Source organism: Polypterus senegalus, chromosome 10, assembly GCF_016835505.1.
Source record: "Polypterus senegalus isolate Bchr_013 chromosome 10, ASM1683550v1, whole genome shotgun sequence".
NCBI classification, from domain to species: Eukaryota; Metazoa; Chordata; class Cladistia; order Polypteriformes; family Polypteridae; genus Polypterus; species Polypterus senegalus.
The window spans coordinates 148,023,589-148,047,419 of record NC_053163.1 but is presented as its reverse complement, the minus strand read 5'-3'; the positions used below and the strand labels follow the sequence as shown (position 1 = coordinate 148,047,419).

Below are 23,831 nucleotides of genomic sequence, written 5' to 3'. Positions count from 1 at the left end.
CTTCACACTCAGCTGCGAACCGATCCAGAGAGAGCTGAAGATCACGGCCTGATGAAGCAAACAGGACAACATCATCTGCAAAAAGCAGTGACCCAATCCTGAGTCCACCAAACCGGACCCCTTCAACACCCTGGCTGCGCCTAGAAATTCTGTCCATAAAAGTTATGAACAGAATCGGTGACAAAGGGCAGCCCTGGCGGAGTCCAACTCTCACTGGAAACGGGCTCGACTTACTGCGGCAATGCGGACCAAGCTCTGACACGGTTGTACAGAGACCGAACAGCTCTTATCAGGGGTCCGTACCCCATACTCCCGGAGCACCCCCACAGGATTCCCGAGGGACACGGTCGAATGCCTTTTCCAAGTCCACAAAACACATGTAGACCGGTCGGGCAAACTCCCATGCACCCTCCAGGACTCTGCTAAGGGTGAAGAGCTGGTCCACTGTTCCGACCAGGGCTAAAACCACACTGTTCCTCCTGAATCCGAGGTTCACTATCCGGGACCCTCCTCTCCAGAACCCCGAATAGACTTTTCCAGGGAGGCTGAGGAGTGTGATCCCTCTATAGTTGGAACACACCCTCCGGTCCCCCTTTTTAAAGAGGGGACCACCACCCCGGTCTGCCAATCCAGAGGCACTGTCCCGATGTCCATGCGATGTTGCAGAGGCGTGTCAACCAAGACAGTCCTACAACATCCAGAGCCTTAAGGAACTCGGGCGATCTCATCCACCCCGGGCCCTGCCACCAAGGAGTTTTTTGACCACCTCGGTGACTTCAGTCCCAGAGATGGGAGAGCCCACCTCAGAGTCCCCAGGCTCTGCTTCCTCATTGGAAGGCATGTTAGTGGGATTGAGGAGGTCTTGAAGTACTCCCCCCACCGACCCACAACGACCCGAGTCGAGGTCAGCAGCGCACCATCCCCACCATATACGGTGTTGACACTGCACTGCTTCCCCTCCTGAGACGCCGGACGGTGGACCAGAATCTCCTCGAAGCCGTCCAAAGTCGCTCTCCATGGCCTCTCCAAACTCCTCCCATGCCCGAAGTTTTGCCTCAGCAACAACCGCCGCGTTCGCTTGGCCTGCGGTACCTATCAGCTGCCTCCAGAGACCCACAGGACAAAAAGTCCTATAGGACTCCTTCTTCAGCTTGACGGCATCCTCACGCGGTGTCCACCAACGGGTTCGGGATTGCCGCCACGACAGGCACCACCACCTTGCGGCCACAGCTCCGGTCAGCCGCCTCAACAATAGAGGCACGGAACATGGCCCATTCGGACTCAATGTCCCCACCTCCCTCGGGGCGTGGTTGAAGTTCTGCCGGAGGTGGGAGTTGAAGCTACTTCTGACAGGGGACTCTGCCAGCCGTTCCCAGCAGACCCTCACAACACGCTTGGGCCTACCAGGTCTGACCGGCATCTTCCCCACCATCGAAGCCAACTCACCACCAGGTGGTGATCAGTTGACAGCTCGCCCCTCTCTTCACCCGAGTGTCCAAGACATATGGCCGCAAGTCCGGCACACGACCACAAAGTCGATCATCGACCTGAGGCCTAGGGTGTCCTGGTGCCAAGTGCACATATGAACACCCTTATGCTTGAACATGGTGTTCGTTATGGACAATCCGTGGCGAGCACAGAAGTCCAATAACAAAACACCGCTCGGGTTCAGATCGGGGCCATTCCTCCCAATCACGCCCTTCCAGGTCTCACTGTCATTGCCCACGTGAGCATTGAAGTCTCCCAGCAAAACGAGGGAATCCCAGAAGGTATGCCCTCTAGCAACCCCTCCAGAGACTCCAAAAAGGGTGGATACTCCAAACTGCTGTTCGGGGCATACGCACAAACAACAGTCAGGACCCTTCCCCACCCGGCGGAGGGAGGCCACCCTCTCGCCCACGGGGTAAACCCCAATGCACAGGCTCCAGTCGGGGCAATAAGTATGCCCACACCTGCTCGGCCTCTCACCGGGCAACTCCAGAGTGGTAGAGAGTCCAGCCCCTCTCAAGGAGATTGGTTCCAGAGTCCAAGCTGTGCGTCGAGGTGAGTCCGACTATATCTAGCCGGAACCTCTCGACCTCGCACTAGCTCAGGCTCCTTCCCCTTCAGAGAGGTGACATTCCACGCCCCAAGAGCCAGTTTCTGTAGCCGAGGATCAGACCGCCAAGGTCCCCGCCTTCGGCCACCACCCAACTCACACTGCACCCAACCTCCTTGGCCCCTCCCATAGGTGGTGAGCCCATGGGGAGGAGGACCCACGTTACCTCTTCGGGCTGTGCCCGGCCGAGCCCCATGGGTGCAGGCCTGGCCACCAGGCGCTCGCCATCGAGCCCTACCTCCAGGCCTGGCTCCAGAGGGGCCCGGTGACCAGCGTCGGCAAGGGAAAACGTCGTCCAAGTTTTATTCTTCATTGGAGGTTTATTGAACCGCTCTTTGTCTCATCCCTCACCTAGGACCAGTTTGCCTTGGGTGGCCCTACCAGGGGCATAAAGCCCCGGACAACATAGCTCCTAGGATCATTGGGACACGCAAACCCCTCCACCACGATAAGGTGACGGTTCAAGGAGGAGTACCAGTCCAAACCACTTTGTTCTAAAATGAATCTGGCTTGTCTAAATGAGCATTTGTGACTCTGTTTGTGGCGTGAGTGCAGAAAGGGCTTCTTTCTCATCACCCTGCCATACTGATGTTCTTTGTGCAAGTTGTGTTGAATTACAGAACGATGTACAGATACACCATCTGCAGCAAGATGTTCTTGCAGGTCTTTGGAGGTGATCTGTGGCTTGTCTGTCACCATTCTCACAATCCTGCTCATATGCCGCTCCTGTATTTTTCTTGGCCTGCCAGACCTGCTGGTTTAACAGCAACTGTGCCTGTGGCCTTCCACTTCCTGATTCCATTCCTTACATTTGAAACTGACAGTTTAAACCTCTCAGATAGCTTTTTGTAGCCTTCCCCTAAACCATGAGACTGAACAATCTTTGTTTTCACATCTTTTGAGAGTTGCTTTGAGGATCCCATGCTGTCTGTCACTCTTCAGAGGAGAGTCAAAGGGAAGCACAACTTGCAATTGACCACCTTAAATACCTTTTACCACTCATGATTTGGACACTCCTGTCTATGAAGTTCAAGGCGTAACGAGTTCATCCAACCAATTTGGTGTTGCAAGTAATCAGCATTGATCAGTGACAGGCATTCAAATCAGCAAAATGACAAGGGGACCCACATTTTTGCTCAGCCAGGTTTTCACATAATTTCATACAACTAAATACTGCTTCACTAAAAATCTTTGTTCGGAAAACACCCAAATATTCAGATGTTCCTAGGAAATGAAAGACATACCACTGTTATCTTTTTTCTTGGAAGGAGAGTCAATTATTATGCAGGCTGAGGGGGACTCCCAAACTTTTTCATATGATTGTATATTTTATATTGAAACGACAGACAAATATTCAATAATATATACATATGTGCACACAAAATACCACTATCCCAAAAACACCAGTGACTAATTACTATATAGGCACAAGAATATACAAATATTTACATTGACCCTCCCTTGCCCCTAACAATAAACAAAAACACGTAACACAAATACAAACACGGATCGGGTAAACACAGCAATTGAAAATGTGGTGAAAAATGAGTCCAAAATAAAGTTCGGCGGTACTAAAACTGGCTGCAGCGTTATTGTGCTCCTTCCCGACAACAAAACGACCTCACCGTGAAAAGTCCTGGCAGTGGCTGGGATGAATCCAAACCCCGGGGTTACTCGGCTCTGGCTGTCGTGATGATGAATCGGATGTTGTAAAAAGCAAGCAGTGGACTAAAGCAATGATCGGCAGTGATGAGTTGATAAATGGACGGTTAAATTGTCTCCTTTTCCTCTCGATTTGTCTCTTCGCCACTCTCTCTCACCTTCGCTCCTCTTTTTTAAATACAAAATGTCTTGGATGTAACCAGTGGATCCAACAGGTGATTTCCGTCTCGGGGCTGCGGTCTCTCTCCATCATCCTTCCCCTCTGCACTTACATGGGACAACATTTACTGACGCACATATAATGGACAGTAAACAGGACTATGAAAACAAAACGTACTCAGCACACACATAGAACATACTATTATTATGTAGCTCCGCTACAACAGTGTCTACAACTTCTACAGTGCGGTAAAAAAAGGATTTACCACTTCCTGATATCTTTTGCTTTTTCTTGTTTCGGCGGCTTCCTGATATCTTCTATTTTTGTATATTTCTTACAATAAATTACTGTAGATCTTGAGATGAAATATAATCTCTCTCTCTATATATATACACTCACCTAAAGGATAATTAGGAACACCTGTTCAATTTCTCATTAATGCAATTATTTAATCAACCAATCACATGGCAGTTGCTTCAATGCATTTAGGGGTGTGGTCATGGTCAAGACAATCTCCTGAACTCCAAACTGAATGTCAGAATGGCAAAGAAAGGTGATTTAAGCAATTTGGAGCGTGGCATGGTTGTTGGTGCCAGACGGGCCGGTCTGAGTATTTCACAATCTGCTCAGTTACTGGGATTTTCACGCACAACCATTTCTAGGGTTTACAAAGAATGGTGTGAAAAGGAAAAACATCCAGTATGCGGCAGTCCTGTGGGCGAAAATGCCTTGTTGATACTAGAGGTCAGAGGAGAATGAATGGGCCGACTGATTCAAGCTGATAGAAGAGCAACTTTGACTGAAATATCCACTCGTTACAACCGAGGTATGCAGCACAGCATTTGTGAAGCCACAACACGCACAACCTTGAGGCGGATGGGCTACAACAGCAGAAGACCCCACCGGGTACCACTCATCTCCACTACAAATAGGAAAAAGAGGCTACAATTTGCACAAGCTCACCAAAATTGGACAGTTGAAGACTGGAAAAATGTTGCCTGGTCTGATGAGTCTCGATTTCTGTTGAGACATTCAAATGGTGGAGTCAGAATTTGGCGTAAACAGAATGAGAACATGGATCCATCATGCCTTGTTACCACTGTGCAGGCTGGTGGTGGTGGTGTAATGGTGTGGGGGATGTTTTCTTGGCACACTTTAGGCCCCTTAGTGCCAATTGGGCATCGTTTAAATGCCACGGGCTACCTGAGCATTGTTTCTGACCATGTCCATCCCTTCATGACCACCATGTACCCATCCTCTGATGGCTACTTCCAGCAGGATAATGCACCATGTCACAAAGCTCGAATCATTTCAAATTGGTTTCTTGAACATGACAATGAGTTCACTATACTAAAATGGCCCCCACAGTCACCAGATCTCAACCCAATAGAGCATCTTTGGGATGTGGTGGAACGGGAGCTTCGTGCCCTGGATGTGCATCCCACAAATCTCCATCAACTGCAAGATGCTATCCTATCAATATGGGCCAACATTTCTAAAGAATGCTTTCAGCATCTTGTTGAATCAATGCCACGTAGAATTAAGGCAGTTCTGAAGGCGAAAGGGGGTCAAACACCGTATTAGTATGATGTTCCTAATAATCCTTTAGGTGAGTGTATATATAAAATCCAACGTCTGTCTGTCTGTCTATCTGTATGCCTGTCCAATTTTCACGAGAGAACTACTTTACGGATTTAGATCGTTTTTTTTTTCTAGAATTTTACTTGAACATTCCAATTGATTTTGCGACTTCTCTCATCGTGCTAAGAATCATAGTTCACTTACTGGAGTGATTTATTCGCACTAATCCGAGCAAGAGGCTGCGGGCCAAGGGCCCTCCTCACTCACACACCAACCTCCGTTCAAGACGATCTACCTCTCACCACATGTTGGAGTGTACCTTCCCTCCGCCTAGCTAGAGATACCTGTTTATTTATTGATTTTTAAAGTTTGCCCTGTTTCACTACTACAATGTGCAGTCGCCGAGGACAGCAAGTCAAGTCAAGTTGGGGAGCCTGCACCAGTACAGTGCGTTACCACACCCACCACATGACGAAACAGCTCAGGATCCTGGCTGGCAACCCCCCAGGCAGACACGCAGTCCAGTTCCACCTCCAGACATGACCCTCAATCTGCCGCTGCCAGGTGTTATGTGGGCGAACCCCTTAGCCTGGTCCAGTCACTCAGGTCCCCAACAATGAGGATCTTACGAGCCGGATCACACTTGGGGAAACGCGCCACATGGCCGTAGTGCCGTAACTGACGCACCCTCCCAATGCAGGTAATGTGCCTCATTCGGGACTCCGTGAGCAACACAAAGTCAAACAAGCAGGACACAAGGATTTTCTGCAGAGACACAGTACCAAAGGAGTCCAGCCTTCATCTCAGGTCACTGGATAGCGTCCATGTCTCACAACCATATAGCAAAGCAGGAAGCACCAGGACTCTAAAGACTTGGACCTTCGTCCTTTTGCAGTGTTATCAGGAGCGCCACATACCCCTTTCCAGCGACCTCATGACCCCCATGCTCTCCAAATCCGTCTACTGACTTCATAAGAAGAGTCACCAGAGACATGAATGTCACTGCCGAGGTAAGTAAACCTCTCGATGAGGTCGACACTCTCTCTGCACAGACACACTGCTGATGGCCGTGCCTAATCGGTCATTAAAGGCCTGGATGTTGGTTTTTATCAGGACACTCACAAGCCCAGACACTCGGACTCCTCACTCAGTCTCTCGAGTGCCCCGATCAGAGTCTCCATTGACTCAGCGAAGATCACAGCATCGTCAGCAAAGTCAAGATCCGTGAATCTTTCTTCACCAACAAATGCCCCACAGCTGCTGGACCCCACAACCTTGACCAACACCCAGTCCATACAAGTATTGAAGAGAGTAGGAGCAAAAACACACTCCTGATGGACCCCAGAACCAACTGGGAAAAACACAGCGGTCACAGCACTCACAGTACCAGTGTACGGGCCTGTCATGATATATAGCAACCTCAAGGGGATCCTGCGAACCCTCACAGGGCAGCTCAATCAACTGAGTTGAACGCTTCACGAAAATCGACAAAGGCTGCAAAGAAACTCTGCCGATATTCACATTTGTATTCTATGAGAACCCTCAGTGCCAGGATGAGGTCGATGGTAGACTTCTTCGGAGTAAAACCAGACTGCTCCGGTCACTGGTAGGTTCATGTGATCATGGATCCTATTGAGGATGACCCTAGCAAGGACCTTACCCGGCACCGAGAGTAGTGTTATCCCCCTGTAGTCACCGGATTCCTTCCCTTTCCAGATAGGGATGACAAGTTCCATTTTCCAAACAGTTGGGATGACGCTCATCTCCCAAATGGAAGCAAAGATTGCTTGCAATGCCAGGAGGACAGCCTTACCACCAGCCTGGAGAAGTTCACCCCGGATACCACAGATCCCTGCAGCCTTTCCTCCCCTCAGCTGGTTCACCACCTGTGCAATCTCAGTGAGACTCGGGGTTCACAGCTAATTGGAGCTAAGAGCGGAGGACAGCTATTATGAGATCAACAGAACCTGAGCAAACATTTAGCGCTGTAGCTGCGTTTGTCCCCAATTACCAGAGTTCTGCAGCTTTTAGTTTGCTTCACAGGACAGTTCATGCAATAGTGGGATGCGTGTTCAAAAAATTTCACCGACCAAATATTTTCATTTTAAAAGGTTTAATAAGAATTCAAAGTAAAACAATTCACACAAAAATGAAGAAAACAATTGAAGGAAATAAGGAAATTTTCTTGTTTAAAGAAAATTCTGTTTAAGGTTCAATTATCTTGTGTCAGATTTCTCTAAGTTTGTTCACACAGTCGTACTTTCAGATCTTCCTATCAAAACGGTAAACTGTATGCCAATCTCCGTTTGCCAGCTTATATAACAGACCCTGCTGGAAGTGAGACTATGCCGTAACTGGCTAAATTAACACCCAGTTTTACACATCTAGCAAAGAAAGTTCTATGTTGTGTTAACTTACAGGGGGTTAAAGACTATACCATAATCTAAGAGAGGTCGGGAGCATGCGCTGATACACCGACCACATGACGAACCACCCAGATTGGGATTCAAGTGCAGCCATGCTCATCAAAGTAAGGACGAGAAACTGACATTCCATTGAAATTAGGCAGACGCTTAAGTGAATTTCACATTTACATTAACTTTCTATTGTGGTGGGCTGGCGCCCTGCCTGGGGTTTATTTCCTGCCTTGCACCCTGTGTTGGCTGGGATTGGCTCCAGCAGACCCCCCTGACCCTGTAGTTAGGATATAGCGAGTTGGATAATGGATGGATGGATTAACTTTCTATGAGTGCTTCTTGAAAACACCATTTCTAGAATACTTACTGTAAGTAATAAAATTACCCAATATCTGTGCTGAAGGTGTGAAAAGGTAATTGCCCCCTTAGAAATTCACTCAATCAGCTGGTCAAAGCTGATAATCTCCTCTGACTGAACAATGCCAACCATTATGTTTCTAAACCTCACCATACTGACCCTCACCATGACAGTGAGGTCATCACCACAAGGTTACTAATAGAATGTTAATCCTCAAAGAAAGGAAATCCCAGACATGTACCTGTGTTTATCATTAGAACAATCTAGACGAGAACAGGCCACTCAGCCCAACAAAACCCACCAGGCCTATCCACTTAATTCTTCTAAATTAACATCAAGTCGAGTTTTGAAAGTCCGTAAAGAAATCCTGTCTACCACAATGCTTGGTCCATGTGTCTGTGGTTTCCTGTGTGAAGAAAATTTACAAATGTTTGTACAAAATTTACCCTTCACAAGTTTCCAACTGTGTCTCTGTGTTCTTGATGAACTCATTTTAAAGTCACTGTCTCGATCCACTGGACTAATTCCCTTCATAATTTTAACACTTCACTTCTTTTGCTTAAACTTTAAAGGCTCAGCTCTTTTAATCGTTCCTCCTAACTCATCCCCTGTTGCCCTGGACTCAGCCCTGTCGCTCTTCTCTGGACCTGTTCTAGTGCTGTTATGTCTTTTTTGTAGCCTGGAGACCCAAACTGCACACAGAAGTCCAGATTAGGTCTCATTAGTGAGTTATTAAGCTTGAGCAGAACCTCCTGGGACTTGTGCTCCACACATCAAGGCGCTATGTAACCTGTTTACCAGGAACTGGTGGCAGTTAAGGACATGACAGGATTGTTCCTGTGAACTACAAGTCCCATACAACCCTGCGGGTGTTTGAACTGGAGCCATGGCAAAGAAGCACTGCTACCTCTCATCAAGAGCTTTTATGTGCATGGTGGGCAACATCGTCCAAGTCAAGGCCGGAGTGAGACAGATGTGTGCTGTCATCAATGCTCATTATCCCGGTCATCGACTGGGTGATGCAACACATAACAGAAGATCAAGTGAGAGAAATCAGAAGGACCTTGTTCTCTACTTTGGAAGAACTTGACTATGCATAAGACCTCACTTTGCTCTCTCACACTCCCCAGCACAGTCAAGAAAAGACTTCTCATGTTTAATATCTGTGGACAACAAATGGGCTTGAAGATCAACACAGTGAAATTGTGTAGTGGTGATACGTGATTAACGACGTCTTAAATGTATTCTATGCCGAGTCGCATCTTTCATAGCGTCGTCCTGTTTTGCATGATCTTTGTGTGTCTGTGTAAATGATGACCCCCTGGAAACAAAGGGGGGAGGATAATGCTGTGGAACCGTGGTCCCTCGTGATAATTTGCTCTGTCTCGCCTATCAATTGCAATCCGGGTCATTACTATTTAAACATAAGGACGAAAAGACGAAAGGGTCCGTTTACTACACTGACACTTCATTGCAGAGCCAAAAGAGCACCAACATAGATCACCTCCACCTTTTCCAGCTTGCTGCTTTCAACGGCAGACATTGACAACTTCACCATTGCAACGCAAAACCCCAGGGATTATGTTCTCTGTGTGTCTTATTTGTTTCATGTGCACTGTGGGGTCAAGGGAGGGTTTGTGTTGCATATTAGTTATTTTTTCAGCACCTTTTAATTATTATATTCCGCCGGTCGCTTTTGGGGTTGTGAGTGATGTGGGAGCTTTAGAGGGAGTGAAATATCTATTGTTCTGTTGTTTGTTTCTTATCACTGTTAAAACCCCTTAACATGCACACGTACCGGTCCTGGTACATAATGACGATTTTACAACGTCACAATCATATCACAGCCATGTGTGCATGCCCCTCTGTCATGCACCTCGACACATTACACATCAAATGAAAATTCAGAGTCTCGTCTTTCCGATGATATAAACCATTTTGACACACAACAACCACAGCACTGACACTAAATCCTTTTTTTACAGAGAAGTAAATACTTTTTAAGAGCTGACTTTTCCTACCTTTGACTACCTTTGAAGGCTCTCTGCAAGTCAAACATCAATATTTCCGAGCAGTATTGATCTCATTCTGTCCGTAAGGCTCCAGGGAATATAATCCAGTAAAACGATTAGGTCCAAAACACACGATAGATCCTCAAAGGGACAAAAACTCCAGAAAACGTTTCTTAACTTGAGACTAGCTCCGACATTTTTTTCAATTTCTATTGGTCATATCAGACGTAATTTGTTTCTTTCGGCAATAACCATGCTAAAGCATGTTACACGGAAGTGTTAGCTTCTGATTGACACCTAAGTCTGGGGGGTGACTGGCACCTCGTATAGCCAACGAGTGTCACAGACAGCTGAACGATGACGCACAACTCCAAACCCTGGTAGAATCTACCAGTTTGATTGGACACTGTGAGTGTCACTCCAAACTTACAGCCAATGAGCAGCTGAGCACGCCGATATGTAACTTGCCATACCAACTTGTAAACAAAACCGATCAGAGCTGCGCCAAGCTGGCATTTGTGCCAGTCTGCAGACTTGGTGCGTGGTTGTTTATTGTGATTTCACCTAGTTTTTTTTCGCATTTTAAATATGGAAATAGTACAGATAAACGTAAATACACTCTCGATTAAATAATAGATGCATGTACGCGGCGTGAAAGTGATCAATCGGACCAGGTGACGTCTAATGGCAGAGAGCGACATGTGACACGCCCTTGTGCTTTCTGCCTGCTAGAGATTGCTACAATCAGTGGCACGTGGAAAAACACTGAGCTGTATTGTAACAGTTTGTAACAAAATGTATATAGTTTGTGTGCATTTTATTAAAAAAAAAGTAAAAAATAAAATATATATATATTTTTAGCCCATAAGACTTGTTTTGACTATTTTTATATTGAAATGTGTATTTTTTATTGTTTTTATTATGGAATATGAATTTCCATAACTAATAGAGTGACACTGTGTGTAGATATAGATTCGTTTAGGTGTAAGCTTTCAGTAGAGCCCTCATTGATATCTGTGGGTTGAAGCATTCAAAAGTTGTTGCACTTTTTCCATACGTTCCCAAATGTGGATGATGGATAAACCAGAGGCCCCTCTAAAAAGCACCTGGACATGCCCACATAAAAACTGGTGTAAAAATGTCATTTTGACAGGTATTCTTTTCAAATTTGAAATGTGAGTCGTCAACAAGTTATTCTGTTGGTACATAGTGTGTTTCTGTCCCCACCTACCTACTGCAGCTATAGAGGCCTTTATTTTCACAAAAAAAACTTAGGAGAGAACAAAAAAAATCTTTTTTTCTGTGAGTTCTAATGTGCATAACTTTTGATCAGTCACACCTACAGTGATTCTGACTACTAAGGGTGAAACTAGAGAATGTTACCTTTACAAAGAGACCAAACATGTGTTTATACTCCAGATAGTTCAATAACAGCCATGATTCTAATTTGGAGAGGTCGAATTACAAGGGATTTAGCAAAAATGACTCCGCTTGATATAAACTGCTCAAAAAAATTAAAGGAACATTTTGAAAACACATCAGATCTCAATGGGAAAAAAAGAATCCTGCTGGCTATCTCTACTGCTATGGATTGATATGGTGATGTGTTAGGAACGAAAGGCTGGAAATGAAAATGATCGACCTACAGAGAGAGGGCTGAATTCAAAGACACCCCGAAATTCAAAGGGATAGAATGATGTGGTAGGCAGCCAGGCGAGTCCAAACTGATGAAATTTCATTGCATTAACTCCAAATCGTACTCAGTAGTTTGTATGGCCCCCACGTGCTTGTATGCAGGCCTTACAACGCCCTAATGAGATGAAAGATGGTGTCCTGGGTGGTCTCATCCCAGATCTGGACCAAGGCATCGCTGAGCTCCTGCACAGTCTGAGGTGCAACCTGGCGTCATTGAAAAACAAAATGTCCCACCCAGAGATGTTCTATTGGATTGAGGCCAGTCAATGGTATCAATTCCTACATCCTCCAGGAACTGCCTGCATGCTCTCGCCAAATGAGGCCAATCGAGCTCCACGGTGCCAGACAGGTAGTGAGCACAGGGCCCACTAGAGGACGTCGGGCCCTCAGACCACCCTCATGAAGTCTGTTTCTGATTGTTTGGTCAGAGACATTCACACCAGTGGCCTGCCTGCTGGAGGCCATTTTGTAGGCTCTGGCAGTACTCATCCTGTTCCTCCTTGCCCAAAGGAGCAGATACCGGTCAGTTCTGCTGATGGGTTAAGGACCTTCTATGAGGGGCCCTGTGCAGCTCTCCTAGTGTAACTGCCTGTCTCCTGGAATCTCCTCCATGCTCTTGAGACCTGTAGGGTCAAGGTATGCCTCATGCTACCAATAGTGACACTGACCATAGCCAAATGCAACACAAGTGAAAAACCAGTCCGAAAAGATGAGGAGAGAAAAATGTCAGTGGCCTCCCTCCACCTGTTAAACCATTCATTCCTGTTTTGGGGGTCGTCTCATTGTTGCCCCTCTAGTGCACCAAATCAGCTGACACTGATGAACAAGCCCCTCTGCTACTTAACTGACCAGACCAACAGCCCACAAGTTCCACTGACTTGATGCTATACTCTCATTAAAAAGTGTTCCTTTAATTTTTTATGTAGTATACATACACATTATTATTTCATAAACTATTTGCTTTATGAATATTTAACCGTCGATCAGTGAAGTTTATTTAGAAGAAGTACAATGTTCCTCAGCTTTCCAGGACACGGGTCTTGGTGCTGTAGCTGCTGTTCCGGGTGAGTGGGTCGGCTGATACAATTGGAAGCCGTGCCATTTAACATCTCAAATCCCACACCAACCAACTGGAGAGGACCTATATAACTACCTACTCAGTATTGTCAGATGTGATGGAGAAGCAGGAGGTGACATCAAGAGAAGGCTGAACAAAGCTTGACATGCCTTTGGGATGCTAAACAATGTGTGGAGGCCATCTCAGTACAATATCAACACCAAACAAGGCTTTACCAGATTACTGTGTCAGGTCCACACTTTTGTATCGATCAGAATGCTGGTGGATGACGGAAGGAAACATTTACAAACTGTCCAGATTCTTCACCAGTAGCCTGGTGGTCTGGCCATGAACTATCTTAAATCAGGAGCTGCTCATGGGATCCAAGCAGGAGAGTATGGAGACCATCACCATCAGAAGAAGATGCATATGGATTGGATGAATTATTAGAGAAGTGCAAGACCTCATCACCAGAACATCTCCCCACTTGACCCCAGAAGACAAATATATGAGAGGCAGGCCGAAGAATTCATCAGAAGAACTGAAGACCATGAACCACAGATGGAGCACCCTACAGAAATTCACCCAAGACAGACAGAAGTGGAGGACCTTTGCATTCCTCACAGCAGTGGTGGCAGTTCTGACTGTAACATCTGATCTAATCCAGGCAAGAGTGGCACCTTCAATACTTTTTGGTCGGAACCTGATTTGTACGCGTTCTGAGACGTTCGTGACCCGAGGTTCCACTGTATATCTGTGGCAGCAATTTTGTTTCCTCTCAGTTCTGTTTTGAGCTCCTGTTTGTAAAGACCTGCTCCCCACCATCCCTTATTTCAAGTATATGGGGTGGACCCCCAAACCTTTCACGTTGTTTTTGGTATTCTTTTAGACCGCATACTGTGGGGGATCATGACATACTTTCCAGTGCTATGAAGGGCTTTACAGCCAGACGATAACACCTCATAAACACCCTGCTGATCCAAAAATGCCTGCAAGTTGAGAAGAGGACAGCTTTCTCCAACACTTCAGACAGGAAGGGTAATTTAGAAAGTGGTCTAAAATTGGAAAGATCAGAGGGGTCCACATTTGGCTTTTAAATTGGGGGCTGCACTACTGTGTGTTTAAAAAACATCTGGAAAATGGCTAGAAAATGAGTGGTTTAAAAAAAATGGATAAAGCAAAATTATTGCAATCCACATCTACGGCTGGTCTCATGCCTTGCACCCAAAGTTCCTTGGAAAACAATTGGCTTCTAGGGGACGAGAAACAGATGGAATGAGAGATCAAGGAAAACGTTACACAACTCCCGCTTGCTCAGTTTCCACTTGCAACATCAACATTGCTCAGCTTGTGAAAGGAGACGTTTCTGTGGTTTTGTGGTTTGAATTTGATAGCGGGGGGTTCGAGAGCAGTTTTAAATGGAGTGGGAGTTCTTGTGGTCGGATTGCTTTTCTTGTTTGGGATGCGTTACGGTCTCACTGCTGTTTATAATTTAAAAACGGTCAGGAAAATTAAAACTGGAATGCGCAACATTAGGCACAAGTGTAGAGGTGACCATGCTGGGCCTGCGTAGAGTGACCACTCAACCTAACGTGTGTACTTCAGTATGACCTGGGATGGGGTCATCGAAAAGGCACACGGACAGGGGGAAACACGCAAGAGCCCACCACAGAGAGCAGGAACCCAGGGGTCCTGAGCCGTAAGTTGGCAGTGCAGCCCACAGACTGCTGGCGTAACCTTACAGGTGGCACTCGCGCCACCAGGGCTGTTAATCATCAAGTGACCAGTGAAGGAAATCAGGACAAACAAAACTCGACTGAGACACCATGAAGCCTGAGAGTCACATACTGACAAGACGCAGGTGGCAGTTTTGAGCTGAGGGTCAGCCAGGGGGATGGGGGCAATTTGTGGGTGTGGGCAGACTGAACGCTGCCACGAGGCTTCTGGGTTTCTGTAAAGAAGAAGAAAAACAAACAAATAAATAAATAAAGCCTTGTTTTTGTTATGGTATGAAGAGTTTATAAAAGAGGAATGGCCACTCTTTGATGTTACAGTTACATAAAAGAATTACAATTTAATATCATATCAACATCATAAATAACAAATAAATTAAAGAATCATACAGATATAGATGGAAGATTTCCAAAGTATATACACACCTTCTGCACACTTTATTGTGATATAAATAGATAAGTATGCAAGGTGCTACATATGATTTAAAGAAAAGGCATTATGTCATAGATAGATAGATAGATAGATGTGAAAGGCACTATATAATTGATAGATGTGAAAGGCACTATATAATAGATAGATGGATGTGAAAGGCACTATATAATAGATAGCTAGATAGATACTGAAAGGCACTACATTAGATAGATAGATGTGAAAGGCACTATATAATAGATTAGATAGATAGATAGATAGATAGATAGATAGATAGATAACAACAAAAAATGACGATGATGAATAAAAAATGAAGAAATATAATTTGCAAATTAATACAAAACATGAAAATGAAATTTAAAAAGAATTTCTTAGGAATGAAAACACAACCATGTTTTAATGTTTTCATTTCGCGAAGCTCCATCAGCGCCACTAACTTCTTGTGTATTTTTGTGCGCTGGCCCCCACTATCGGTTTGCCGACTGCTGATTTCAGTACACTTTGGAGCTGAGGTGTGCTGCGCTTTGCGTTGCTCGGGCTCTAAACGCTGTGGTGTTGACTAAGTGCAGAAGACTTCGCGCTAAACGCAATAGCGGAATTCACTCTGAAACAGACCGATTTAAAATTCTTTAGCGTTCCCTTGTCGTCTCCGTTGAGAATGAGAGACGAGCTCTTCATAGCGGACTGGAATCCGAGGTGTAGAAGAAAGAATATTAAACAGTCAGACTCATCAGCGCCTCAGACGACGCCTTAGGTATAGTGTGTATATTAAATTATGTAGATTTAGACTTGGTTTGAACTAATTATATTAAAATTACTGTAGATACAGTACATATTCAGTGTGATGCATGTACTGTTTATGTAAGTAATCTGGATACTAAATCTTGATAATATACACAATATTTAAACGCGGGGAAAATCATTTAATGTGTGCAGTATTTATAGTGTCTGACGCAGTGATGTACACTCTACGAGCGTTCGGGAAAAGCAATGCAACAGTGTCTTTTTTTTTTTTTTTTGCTTACTGATGATATGTTTCGAAAAAATAAATCTAACATTATTTATCAGGTAATAATCACAGGTATAAAAAAATGCTCACGTTTAGCATTTTATACAGACAACGATTTTGTTCTCACAATGCATTAAACGAACTATAACTTTTAACAACGTTATAGTTTTATTATTATTATTATTATTTTAGTAGTAGTAGTATTTTGATCAAAAGCGGGTCACATTTACAGTCGCCAGTAAACCTAACACGTTTTGGGAAAGCAAAATACCCCTCTTGGGACAAAGACAGTTCTATCTATCTATCTATCTATCTATCTATCTATCTATCTATCTATCTATCTATCTATCTATCATATAGTGCATTATCTATCTATCTATCTATCTATCTATCTATCTATCTATCTATCATATAGCGCCTTTCATATCTATCAATCTTGGGACAAAGACAGTTATCTATCTATCTATCTCTCTCATATGACATACTTTATTTTGTATAGTGCCTTTCTTGTCTATCTGTAAGTATGCCCTTCATATCTAAATCTTATAGAAGATTGAATTATGTATGTCATTCTTATGTCACTTTTTATATTTACATAGTACCTTTCATTGTCTATTTCATTGAACCTTTCCTGTATCTCTACATGTCATTGGTTGTTTTATATACTGCTTTTCCTATCTACAATATATCAATATACTGAATATTTAGAATAACATAGAACATTGTTTTTTTTTTATATATGTCATCATTTGTATTTATATAGTGCATTTTCTATCTATCTATCTATCTATCTATCTATCTATCTATCTATCTATCTATCTATCTATCTATTACAATGCATCTTTCATATCTGTATGTTATTCTTTATTTTTATATAGTGCCTTTCACATATATCTTTTTAATCTGTATATTACAGAAAAACACGCGTGCACGCTTGGATTTTAAATCCGCGCAGCGATACCCGATACCCGATCACGAAAGCTTCGATCAGCGACCAGTTGTATAGAACGGCGGTCCCATCCCCCAACATGTAGGTAAACTCTTCCAAATGCGGACACCCTGTCGCCCGTCGGGTTGTTTCGTTGTCACCAACTAAGGTGACATCCAAGTCTGTCCTCATTATTTACATGTGTGTGAGGTTGTGTACACCCTAGAAAAGTCCACATGGACAATTTAGTGCAGCTCCTCCAAACTTCACAAAGACTGTAGGTTAGCAAGAATCAAACACTGCGAGCTGTATTATTAATACAGAAACGAGTTATTCACATGCTTGTGATTTTTCGTGCCCACGAACAAACGGTCACAGTTATGATATAATTTTTGAAATAACATTTACATCTGACGAGCGGGCACGCCAAGTATTTCAGTCGATCCGTTCCGGTTCGACTCCTGAGACTGCAGGCTGCAGAGTGCCGCAGTGGTCAGCGCCGATGGCTCACACATTCAGAATCTAATTATTACTGGTTTAAATGCCCGTCCAGATGTCGCCGTGTCCACTTTGCTATTTTTCTCCAATGTCCGCTTCGGTTTATTCCATTAAGGTTAATTACCAGTGTAAACTGCATAGCCAGGTGTGTATTTGAGAGTGTCACTGCTACGATTGGCGCAGTCTCATTGTAAGGATTGGCAGAATCCTGACCTGCAATTTACAGCTTAGGAAAACTTAATAAAATATACGCGTGTAAATGTGAGAATGGCGTCCACTCCAGGCTTTGTTCCTATCAGGAGCTCAATTTTTCCTATATGAGCTCGGGCTCCGCATTTCAGTTGTCTAGTGTTTAAAATAATAATAATAATAATGAATGATTACCTTTGTACCTGCAATTTGAAAACTGTAGTATCTGCTGCTCAATTTGTTTATTTATTCTAAATGTAGTGGTGCCTTGTCCAAGTGTTGATGACCCTGCTTTGCACCTTATGAATGCTGGGATAGGCTCCCTGTTCTGGATAAGTTTGGAAAATTGATGATGATGATAAGTAATACAGCCACAGTGCTTTTCGACTAAAACCAAAAAATGTTAAGTGAGAACCTACAATAAATTCAAGCATCATCGATCATTTAAATCGATGTGACATTTTGTTATTATGAATGAGCTCCTGCCATCCAGTAAAGTCGCACTATGATCTTTTGATTTAAATCCCATGACTTTTTCTTGTGTGTCATTTTCTTGCTTAATATTTTTTCGGCTGGAAGGCGTTGGGCTTCATGCCGCCACAGATCCCGCGTTAACAATCCGCTTCCAGTATGCACTGACGAAATGAAACAACGCCGGACAACTGCGGCTCCGCCAATCCGCTGCAGAGAGCGAAGAAGCTCAAAGACTGGCATGGGGCTACATGCGCGCAGCTGGCATACACGTCTGAGGCATGGGCAACGAAGACCGACCGGTAATCATGCAAACTGCGCATTGATAGCACCCTGGCTGAAATTCGAACTCCACAAAAGCGCACAACACTGAAAAATGCCACTTAAAATCTAATGTGAAATACAGTATTTTTAATTTTCATGGTGCAGCCCGTTGTAACTGTGAACTCAGTAAGTCTAACGCGTTGAATTGCATGGCGTTTATTATGGATGCGCACATCCCCTCCTGGTGCTTCGTTTTCCTCGCACAGTCCAAAGACACGCTGCGTCTCTGTGTTCACCCTGTGATGGACTCCTCTCGTGCCCAGTGATTTTTCTTGCCTTGTGCCCTGTACTTGCTGGCATGGGCTCCGGCTTCCTCGTGCCCCTACTCCGGATAAACGGGTTTAGAAAATGCATGCACTCTTAAAAATAAAGTGGCCAGAGCGGTTCTTTATAACGATTCCACAGGGGAACCATTTTCGTTTCTCAAAAGACCCCACCAATAATGAAGATTCCAGAAATCTTTATCCAGATCCTTTATTTATTTAGATCGGCATCAGGCTCCATACATTAAATAACCACGAATAGATACAGATTTGCGACATACCAGTGGGTTCCAAACGGACTCTCACTGCTTACAATAACTCAGGCTAAGTTCAGTTTTTTTTAATCTGTTAGTATTAGGATCCCGCTAGTTTGCCTACCATACATTAAAGATTTCATTTTTTCTACATATTAGGGTGTTTTTCAAAGCACAAAAGGATAAAATCATATGCAAAGAACCCGTCCCAGAATGAACGTTTCTCAAGCAATAGCTCAACAAGGAACCAGGAAACCCAGCAAATAACCATAAAATGCCATAGGAACCAGTACTTGTAACAGTGTGATTGATGGATTGTTTGGATGAAATTCAAATACAATTTAAATTAATGGACAGATATTGTTGGCTTCCATTTATATTAATGAGTTGCAGACTACTTGGGCGTTTAAACAAATGTGTGTCTTCTGTATTTAGTCATTTGTAAAGCTTATATTTATATTTTACCTGAGAACTTGTCACAGCACACTGCGCCCGCACTCAGAGAAAAGCTCAATACAAAAATAAACCGATCCTAAATGAATTATTTTGCAAAACTGAAATTGCATTTTAGAAATGATTTTAACTGAATCGAAATGCTGTAAAAAACGAAGGTTTCAGTTGTTTGTTATGGGGACTGTATTTTTTTATTAAAAATTAATATTTCTTTTATTACAGTCTTGATTCCAAACAATTTCTGGGAGGTCGAGGGGAACGGCACCTGAAAATGCTTAGTTGCAGAAGGGGGCTAGGGTTGCATACAGGGGGTGGAGCCCTCGGGGGGCGAGTCGAGTAAAACTATAAGACGAAGCGCGTGCTCTGCAAAACTGCAAAACTTACGTTTGGCTGCTTTCAACTTAATCCCCACAGATCCACCGATAAGGAGGTCGCTGTAAGTATCTTAGATGATAAGAGTGGAAAGCAGCGAGCGAGCGCGTTAATGCATGCTGAGTGAAAAAGGAGCGCAGATTGCTGCTGGGTTAATTCGTGTACCTGTTCGCGCGAGTGTTTGTAACGTGGATAATACACTGTATGCTGTTTAACGTTTTAACAAGTGTGCGTGCAATTGATTTCCCTCCGCGGACATGTCTTTTCTCCCAAAGTTCAAATGTTGAAAACTTCAATCCGGACTCTGTTTAACCCAAAACTAAGGGAGTGTGTGAATAAGTGTGCGCGCTGACGGACAGACGCGGAATAGTGTGCCCACAGACGGACACAGGCGGAGGGAGTGTGCCCACAGACGCCCCACTCTAAGGTTGAGTTATGTCTTTGGTGACAGCCCCACACTGATACCGCAATCCGCGGATTCGGGAACTTAATGACTATTTGAAAGACGCTTGTGTCTTCCAACACGTGGGCGTGCGAACATGTTTATGTCTGCCCCACGCAGGCGCTCCAGAAATATGGATCTGGGGCTGAATGAACGCGCATGATTCGCTGCCTTTGCGATCGAATGAACGCGCATGATTCCCTACCGCTTCTGCGCCTCCACGTGCGCGTTTGTTTCCGAGTCTTCGTGAGAGCTCCGCGATCTACACGTTAACGGGTCCTTAATGGCATTCTTCTGGGCTATATGGTTCCCCTCAGAACACTTCTTTGAACAAGGAACCATTTTATTCGGGCAAGGTTTCTTTGCACGTTAAATTGGTTATTTGAACTTTCAAAATGTTCGGACAAAACAGATATCTTGATTGCATAATGGACTGTTTTAACTGATTTGAAATCAAATACATGGAAACTTCAATTATTTGTCCAAGAAACATTTTGACAGTTTTTTTCCCGAAATATTAATACCTTTTCATGCAAACATGTCATGATGCCAAAGAAGTGAGTGTGCCCACAGATGGACAGACGCTCTGTGTCTAAGGTTGATTTCTGTTTCTAGCAAGATATCAAAAGCCAGTGTTATCCTGTGCATTAAAAGTCCTTTAAAACCAGTAACCTGCTGGCATTACACAAACCTCTTAGCTTCTATTCATGACTATGTACTACATAAATAAATGCTATTACCTGAACTTTCAATGTGGACGGTTCTTTTGGGAACAACAAATGATTCCCCTATGACATCTGTCTAAAGAACCAACTTGGCTCCTTTACTTTTAGGAGTGTGCCCCACAAATTGTCAAAAATAAAGGTGGCAAAGTGGCTCTTTAGGGAGATGCCAAAGGGGTACCATTTGTGATTCCCCAAATAATTACCCATATGAAGGTTCCAGAAAGATCATTTCATTATTTAGATCCATAACATGCTCCAAAAATTATCCTGAACAGATGATAACAGATTTGTGAAATCTCAGTACGTTCCTGATTTGAAAAGGATCCTCACTGTATACCATAACACTGGGTAAGTTCAGGTTTTTTTTATCAGCTTGTGTCCTGCTATATCCTATATACCTTAAACTTTTCTATTTTGTCCACGGGACCTGGAGTGGTGCATATCCCGGGTCATCCCTACGTGGAGATACTTGTTCTCCATGTGTCCGTATGAGTTTCCTAAGGGTGCTCCGGACTGATCCCATGGCCCATGGTGTTTGTCCTTCACGTTTAATCCTGCAGGGTCGATTTGTTCTCACTCCGTAAATCGACGTTTTCAGGACTGCGTGGCTGCTGTATAATGTTCATCAGTCTTTCACTTTTTCAGAATATGTCCACTATTTTTAAGAGATGAGACATCTGATAATACATTTTATAGTGCTGTTCCCATACTCTGCGGTGGACTGGCGCCCGGCCTGGGGTTTGTTTCCTGCCTTTTATCACTATGTTGGCTGGGACTGGCTCCAGCAGACTCCTGTGACCCTGTAGTTAGGATATAACGGGTTGGATAATGGATGGATGGATGTTCCCATACTTAAATGCTTCACAAAAATTCAAAATTTAAAAAAAGATAAAATACGCATCATTGACAATACAAAAGATGTCAATTAGAATAAGTCGGAATAAAATACAATAGATAGATAGATATGAAAGCACTATATGATAGATAGATAGATAGATAGATAGATAGATAGATAGATAGATAGATAGATAGATAGATAGATAGATAGATATGAAAGCCACTATATAATAGATAGATAGATAGATAGATAGATAGATAGATAGATAGATAGATAGATAGATATGAAAGCCACTATATAATAGATAGATAGATAGATAGATAGATAGATAGATAGATAGATAGATAGATAGATAGATAGATAGATAGATCTGTCTTTGTCCCAAGAGGGGTATTTTGCTTTCCCAAAACGTGTTAGGTTTACTGGCGACTGTAAATGAGACCCGCTTTTCAAAACAGACCTCCCATCATAACCTGATGCATGTGTTTGAGGTAATCTCTCTTAATCTATACATTACGGATGCTACAATCGAATGGCATGGTGTCTCTTTCGAGCTCCGTTTATATTTACCCGTCAATAAGATTATCTATTTAAAGTCAAATTCCATTTCAGGCTCTCCATATTCCTACCCATAATCTTTCTTTTCTTTTTTTTTTATGGCCAAGTTAAAAAATCTAACATTACGGCAGACGCGGCAGCAGCAGGCAACCAGACAGGACGCCAGTGAATGAGCGCGCACGAGCACACATCAAATCGGGCTATTTTAAAGTTAATAACAATCCGGTATGCCATTAGACCTGTTTAAAATATTTATATTATTAGGAAGCCATCTTCGCACTAGATTTAATAGCAGACAGCACATTTCTAGAAAACAGGGCATCACAAGCATACGCATTACTTGGCACTTTGTTGGATGATCGATAACTAACACGTGTTAGTAAGTGTTGAGTTTTTGCATGTGCCATCCGATGACAGCTCTTACCTTGCCTATGTCACAGGATACGTCATAAGGGAAAAGAAAATCTCCTTTGAAGTGGCTTTTGGGGTGCCTGACAGAATGGCTTCCTGTTGCAATCAGACTCCGTGCTCTTTGGTTTATTCTAGACTTTAAAGTGTGCGTTTAAGTGAACGTATGTGTGTGTATGTGGTGTTCCATCCAGGTCAGCTTTGAGCCTTTACTCTGTGTCGGTGCAGATGATAGGTTTGCGCATTGCGCCTGCGCTCATGGCGCAGCGCAAATTAGTTGTATTGATGGGAATAGCCGGGAATGAAAAAAAAGTAGCACGAATGACCGACTGGGAGGCACTGCACACATTAAAAATTTGGTTATTTGAGATCAAGAGTCATACATACCCACTGTGCGTAAGAGATCCACATTCTTCGGTTCACACTTCCACTTATCCATCCGCACAGACGCCCACTTTAAGTTAGTAAAGTTTATTAGTTAATGGATACCCATGAGCTCTCAGAAAAAAAATATATTTGGGAGTGGTTAAATCTTTTGGCACAAAGTCTTGTCTCATGGGACGTGAGTTCTTGATAATTTTTAGTTTTAATTTAAAAACAGAATAAGAATCTGAAAATCTAACAACATCACATTAAAGTTCGATAAATTCTGAAAAGAATGATACCAAACATATATATGTAGGTTTTAAAATAAGCCCGATTTAAAGCGTTACAAAAAAGTCACATAAAATCGTTGCACTTTTAGGCTTAGGATTTTATATATATCATCCACCCATTATCCAGCCCACTAGATCCTGACCACAGGGTCACGGGGTCTGCTGGAGCCAGCACAGGGCGCAAGGCAGGAAACAAATCCCTGTAAGGGTGCCAGTCCACCGCAGGGCACACACACAGGA

General features: G+C 43.7%; 1 protein-coding gene across 1 annotated transcript in view; it reads left to right on the top strand.

Moving 5' to 3' along the window:
* Positions 1–19,889: 19,889 nt before the first annotated feature.
* Positions 19,890–23,831, top strand: part of ccl25b (chemokine (C-C motif) ligand 25b) — a 54,541-nt gene continuing 50,599 nt past the window's right edge. The window contains exon 1 of the mRNA XM_039767034.1: positions 19,890–20,028. The gene's annotated coding sequence lies outside the window, so the exon portion shown is untranslated. The remainder of the gene's footprint in view (positions 20,029–23,831) is intronic.